Consider the following 7,539-nt stretch of genomic DNA (forward strand, 5'->3'; position numbering starts at 1 on the left):
TCCCCGACTCGGTATCCCACCGCTCCCACCACTGCGACTCGGTCCCCCGCCGCCCGACTCGGTATCCCACCGCTCCCACCACTGCGACTCGGTCCCCCGCCGCCCCGACTCGGTATCCCACCGCTCCCACCACTGCGACTCGGTCCCCCGCTGCCCGACTCGGTATCCCACTGCTCCCACCACTGCGACTCGGTCCCCCGCCGCCCCGACTCGGTATCCCACACGCTCCCACCACTGCGACTCGGTCCCCCGCCGTCCCGACTCGGTATCCCACCGCTCCCACCACTGCGACTCGGTCCCCCACCTCCCAGACTCGGTATCCCGCCGCTCCCACCACTGCGACTCGGTCCCCCACCTCCCCGACTCGGTATCCCACCGCTCCCACCACTGCGACTCAGTCCCCCACCTCCCCGACTCGGTATCCCACCGCTCCCACCACTGCGACTCGGTCCCCCGCCGCCCGACTCGGTATCCCACCGCTCCCACCACTGCGACTCGGTCCCCCGCCGTCCCGACTCGGTATCCCACCGCTCCCACCACTGCGACTCGGTCCCCCGCCGTCCCGACTCGATATCCCACCGCTCCCACCACTGCGACTCGGTCCCCCGCCGCCCGACTCGGTATCCCACCGCTCCCACCACTGCGACTCGGTCCCCCGCCGTCCCGACTCGGTATCCCACCGCTCCCACCACTGCGACTCGGTCCCCCGCCGTCCCGACTCGATATCCCACCGCTCCCACCACTGCGACTCGGTCCCCCGCCGTCCCGACTCGGTATCCCACCGCTCCCACCACTGCGACTCGGTCCCCCGCCGCCCGACTCGGTATCCCACCGCTCCCACCACTGCGACTCGGTCCCCCACCTCCCCGACTCGGTATCCCACCGCTCCCACCACTGCGACTCGGTCCCCCACCTCCCCGACTCGGTATCCCACCGCTCCCACCACTGCGACTCGGTCCCCCGCCGCCCGACTCGGTATCCCACCGCTCCCACCACTGCGACTCGGTCCCCCACCTCCCCGACTCGGTATCCCACCGCTCCCACCACTGCGACTCGGTCCCCCGCCGTCCCGACTCGGTATCCCACCGCTCCCACCACTGCGACTCGGTCCCCCGCCGCCCGACTCGGTATCCCACCGCTCCCACCACGGAGACTCGGTCCCCCGCCGCCCCGACTCGGTATCCCACACGCTCCCACCACTGCGACTCGGTCCCCCGCCGTCCCGACTCGGTATCCCACCGCTCCCACCACTGCGACTCGGTCCCCCACCTCCCCGACTCGGTATCCCACCGCTCCCACCACTGCGACTCGGTCCCCCACCTCCCCGACTCGGTATCCCACCGCTCCCACCACTGCGACTCAGTCCCCCACCTCCCCGACTCGGTATCCCACCGCTCCCACCACGGAGACTCGGTCCCCCGCCGCCCCGACTCGGTATCCCACCGCTCCCACCACTGCGACTCGGTCCCCCGCCGCCCCGACTCGGTATCCCACCGCTCCCACCACTGCGACTCGGTCCCCCGCCGCCCCGACTCGGTATCCCACACGCTCCCACCACTGCGACTCGGTCCCCCGCCGTCCCGACTCGGTATCCCACCGCTCCCACCACGGAGACTCGGTCCCCCACCTCCCAGACTCGGTATCCCGCCGCTCCCACCACTGCGACTCGGTCCCCCACCTCCCCGACTCGGTATCCCACCGCTCCCACCACTGCGACTCGGTCCCCCACCTCCCCGACTCGGTATCCCACCGCTCCCACCACTGCGACTCGGTCCCCCGCCGCCCCGACTCGGTATCCCACCGCTCCCACCACTGCGACTCGGTCCCCCGCCGCCCCGACTCGGTATCCCACCGCTCCCACCACTGCGACTCGGTCCCCCACCTCCCCGACTCGGTATCCCACCGCTCCCACCACTGCGACTCGGTCCCCCGCCGCCCGACTCGGTATCCCACCGCTCCCACCACTGCGACTCGGTCCCCCGCCGCCCCGACTCGGTATCCCACCGCTCCCACCACTGCGACTCGGTCCCCCGCTGCCCGACTCGGTATCCCACTGCTCCCACCACTGCGACTCGGTCCCCCGCCGTCCCGACTCGGTATCCCACCGCTCCCACCACTGCGACTCGGTCCCCCGCCGCCCGACTCGGTATCCCACCGCTCCCACCACTGCGACTCGGTCCCCCACCTCCCCGACTCGGTATCCCACCGCTCCCACCACTGCGACTCGGTCCCCCGCCGCCCCGACTCGGTATCCCACCGCTCCCACCACTGCGACTCGGTCCCCCACCTCCCCGACTCGGTATCCCACCGCTCCCACCACTGCGACTCGGTCCCCCGCCGTCCCGACTCGATATCCCACCGCTCCCACCACTGCGACTCGGTCCCCCGCCGCCCGACTCGGTATCCCACCGCTCCCACCACTGCGACTCGGTCCCCCACCTCCCCGACTCGGTATCCCACCGCTCCCACCACTGCGACTCGGTCCCCCGCCGCCCCGACTCGGTATCCCACCGCTCCCACCACTGCGACTCGGTCCCCCGCCGCCCCGACTCGGTATCCCACCGCTCCCACCACTGCGACTCGGTCCCCCACCTCCCCGACTCGGTATCCCACCGCTCCCACCACTGCGACTCGGTCCCCCGCCGCCCGACTCGGTATCCCACCGCTCCCACCACTGCGACTCGGTCCCCCGCCGCCCCGACTCGGTATCCCACCGCTCCCACCACTGCGACTCGGTCCCCCGCTGCCCGACTCGGTATCCCACTGCTCCCACCACTGCGACTCGGTCCCCCGCCGTCCCGACTCGGTATCCCACCGCTCCCACCACTGCGACTCGGTCCCCCGCCGCCCGACTCGGTATCCCACCGCTCCCACCACTGCGACTCGGTCCCCCACCTCCCCGACTCGGTATCCCACCGCTCCCACCACTGCGACTCGGTCCCCCGCCGCCCCGACTCGGTATCCCACCGCTCCCACCACTGCGACTCGGTCCCCCACCTCCCCGACTCGGTATCCCACCGCTCCCACCACTGCGACTCGGTCCCCCGCCGCCCGACTCGGTATCCCACCGCTCCCACCACTGCGACTCGGTCCCCCACCTCCCCGACTCGGTATCCCACCGCTCCCACCACTGCGACTCGGTCCCCCGCCGCCCGACTCGGTATCCCACCGCTCCCACCACGGAGACTCGGTCCCCCCGCCGCCCCGACTCGGTATCCCACCGCTCCCACCACTGCGACTCGGTCCCCCCGCCGCCCCGACTCGGTATCCCACCGCTCCCACCACTGCGACTCGGTCCCCCGCTGCCCGACTCGGTATCCCACCGCTCCCACCACTGCGACTCGGTCCCCCCACCTCCCCGACTCGGTATCCCACCGCTCCCACCACTGCGACTCGGTCCCCCGCCGCCCGACTCGGTATCCCACCGCTCCCACCACGGAGACTCGGTCCCCCGCCGCCCCGACTCGGTATCCCACCACTCCCACCACTGCGACTCGGTCCCCCGCCGCCCCGACTCGGTATCCCACCGCTCCCACCACTGCGACTCAGTCCCCCGCCGCCCCGACTCGGTATCCCACCGCTCCCACCACTGCGACTCAGTTCCCCGCCGCCCCGACTTGGTATCCCACCACTCCCACCACTGCGACTCAGTCCCCCACCGCCCCAACTCGGTATCCCACCGCTGCCACTCAGTATCCCACCGCTCCCACCACTGCGACGCGGTCCCCCACCGCTGCCACTCGGTATCCCACCGCTCCCACCACTGCGACTCGGTCCCCTGCCGCCCCGACTCGGTATCCCACCGCTCCCACCACTGCGACTCGGTCCCCCACCGCTGCCACTCGGTATCCCTCCGCTCCCACCACTGCGACTCGGTCCCCCACCGCTGCCACTCGATATCCCACCGCTCCCACCACTGAGACTCGGTCCCCCACCGCGTCGACTCGGTATCCCACCGCTCCCACCACTGAGACTCGGTCTCCCACTGCCCCGACTCAGTATCCCACAGCTACCACCACTGCGACTCAGTCTCCCACAGCTGCCACTCGGTCTCCCACCACTCCCACCGCTCCAAGCCGGTTTCCCACTGCTCTCACCACTGCTACTCGGTCTCCCACTGCCCCGACTTGGTCTCCCACCGCTCCCACCACTGAGACTCGATCTCCCACCGCCCCGACTCGGTCTCCCACCGCTCCCACCACTGAGACTCGGTCTCCCACCGCTCCCACCACTGCGCCTCGGTCCCCCACCGCCCCGCCTCGGTCTCCCACCGCCCCGACTCGGTATCCCACGGCTGCCACCGCTGCAACCCGGTCTCTCACCACTGCCACCGCTGCAACTCGGTCTCCCACCGCTCCCACCACTCCCAGCCGGTCTCGCACCGCTGCGACTCGGTATCCCACCGTTCCCACTGCTCCAACCCAGTCTCCCACCGCTCCCACTGCTCTGACCCAGTCTCCCACCGCTCCCACCACTGCGACTCGATCTCCCACCGCTCCCACCGCTACGACTCGGTCTCCCACTGGTCCCATCACTCCAAGTCAGTCTCCCACTGCTCCCACCGCTGCAACTCCATATCCCACCGCTCCCACCACTCCGAGCCGGTCTCCCACTGCTCCCACTCGTTCCTCACCCAGGGCACAACTGAGGCTACGACTTGGTCACAGAGGTCATGGAATCCATGACTTCCAAAGACCTCCTTGACTTCAGCCCCAGGGGCTGGGAGCTGTGAGGTAGCCCTGCCACCTGAGGCAGTGGGCCCCCAAGCTCCCAGCTGCCATTGGCAATGGGGGTACTTCGTAGTTCCCAGCCCCCGTAGATGGGGGGATACCCCACAGCTCCTGGGTGCCGCTGCAGGGCAGGTGGATCCCAGAAGCTCCCTGGCCACTGCCGCGTGGCAGAGGGACCCTGGCAGCTCCCCACCGGCACCGTGGGGCAGGAGGACCCAGCAGCTCCCCTCTGGGATGTGGGGCTGGGGACACTGGAGCTCTGAGCCCCCATGGATGGTGGGGACCCCAGAGCTCTCAGGTGCCCCACAGCTGCCTGGTCCCTTCCAATTTTATCATGGATATTTTTAGTAAAAGTCAGAGACACATCACAGGCTTCCGTGAATTTTTCTTTATTGCCTGTGACGTGTCCCTGACCTTTACTAAAAATATCCATGGCAAAATCTTAGCCTTAGCTATGACCAGTGTGTTGCCAGTAATTACAAGTTACCACATGGCTCTTTGTAAGCAAGCACCTTTATTCTTAAAGTAAAAGCATCACATATCAAAACACAAACCAGATTTAAACACACCAGGAATCACCCATCTTCCTGAGGAGTCTGATAGGCCAGTGTCCCTTCCAACCCTTCAGCAAGGACTGGGCCCTCCAAGGGACGCAGCTGTAGTAAGATGAAGCCCTGAAACATAAACCCTTATATCAGAGGCCTGGTATGAGGCCTAAGGCCTGAGCTAGAGTAATGGTCAAGACTTTGCTAACGTAAAGCAAAGTTAAGCTGTGAGCCAGAGGCAGGCCCTGCTCACAGAAGCTGGCAAGGAAAGGGCTGATGTTGCATAAGGATATGCTGTTGCATAAACCTATATCTAAAGTGTATTGGATACCAGAGCCATACACAAATGGTACAAGAACATTCTTATATCATCCACATAGATAGCAGGGACAGGGGCAAAAGGCTACGATGATGGAGAGAGTTGTTTTGTTCGAACCAACATGTACAAGGTGAGAGGCAGCACCTTACTGCGTAGAGGGGTTGCACCTCAATACGTCAGGAGTGAGGTGTAACTTGTTTGTACCTGTGTATAAGATGCATCCCTGGAGCGGTGTCTCTGTCTGGCCTAGGGGCAGTGGAGTGTCCCGCCACTGACTGAGCTGTGTCCATTGCCGGGGGCACGTATTCATAGTATGTCCTGTAGAGTCTGCGGGAAACTATTATTGTGCTTTGTTTGACAGTAAACCTGGCTGGGTGCCTTCGTACCTTACTAGAGTCCGTGGTCTTTGGGGTTCTCTCGGGGTCTGCTGTGTCGGCTATCTGTGCAGAGCCAGGGCAGCACACAGAGGGAACACGCACGCAGCCGACTGTTATTAACTTTGGATAGAGCAGAGCACCACACCGGTAACGCTGACAACAGCAGTCACGTCCATATGCTGAATCAAAATGAAGGCCCCATCCCGTGTCAGTTCAAGCTCATCCTTTTATACTGTCACGCTGTCTGGAGTGGGAGTGCCAACCTCAGGGCAGACTGGCAAAAAGCAGCACAGACTCCCCAAACTGGCGGTGTGTTCTATCATTAGATGTGAACTCCTGCATCACTGTGACAGTCTTACCATGGAGTCCCAGACAGTCCCCATGGGCACGCCAGTCTGTCTTGCCACCCAGGTGAGCCCACCTTTGTTATAAATGGTCATTTACACCAAAAATCACAAAATATTCAGGTTGTTCCTAGTCCCAAGAGACGAGTCACTTATCCCAGGTCAATTTGTACCTTAGATCTCACACCAAAGGCAATGCTGGTAGCCTATCCTATAATAAACTAATTAAGGATTTATTAACTATGAAAAATAAATAAAAGTTTATTTACAGGTTAAAGCAGTCAACATATATACCCAAATGAGTTCAGTCTATAGTCCCAAGAGGTAACAGAGATGTAGCAATCTGTCAGCACTGAGTGTCTTTAGGGCTGGGGATCTCTGCTTTTTGTTTCTTAGCTCCAACACTTGTAAGCATTCAAACAGCAAAGAGATGAAAATTCTTCATGTCCACTATCTTTATTTCCCTCTTCAGAACTCAAGCTGGTGGGACGTGATCTCTCGCACATAGCACCTTGGCGGGTGTAAGAGGGCCATTAAGCCAGCCTTTGTGTTGTGATGTTCCAGAATGGCCCGTTTAGTCTTGATAGTTCTGGATGGGCGGAGGAACCACTTTTCCTGTCTGGATTCACAAGTTCAGAGCAGGCACTTTTTACAGTTATTTAAAGCAAACCTTACATGTTACCTTGTAGCGCAGGATACAGACATTACAAGTAAGATTAATGCATGCAGCAATTTACAAGCAGTCTAAATACTAAACACATTCTTACAAGTTCAGCACCCATCTTGAACAATATATGAGCTACTCTGGTTTCCAGCTATGAATTTGTCAGTGCTCAGCGGATGCCTACAGCCTTGGCAAGGGCTGGCCCCTGGTTTACTAGCCTCATATATACCAAAAGCCCTTTGTCTCCTACTCTCTGGCAAACTCCAGCTTGCACCAGTGTATGCAACCCAGCCTGGGGGTGGAGCTTCCAGGCTCAGGTGTAATCGGCCCTGATGTTATTTCCTGGAGGAGCAATGCTAGCCCTCCCCCATGGGGTAGAACACAACCCTACATAAACTGTCATCAGTTTCATACTGTGGTTCCAATATCGGTCCCCCGCATAGGTCCAGTCTGATCCTTAATAGGTGGAGACTGGCTTAAGACTTGGAGCAGGACATGTACCATGTCTTAGTATTCCCTTTGGTTGCATTAACTAGGGTAACTGAATATTCTTGTACTCT

The sequence above is a fragment of the Natator depressus genome, chromosome 10, assembly GCF_965152275.1.
Source record: "Natator depressus isolate rNatDep1 chromosome 10, rNatDep2.hap1, whole genome shotgun sequence".
Taxonomy (NCBI): Eukaryota; Metazoa; Chordata; order Testudines; family Cheloniidae; genus Natator; species Natator depressus.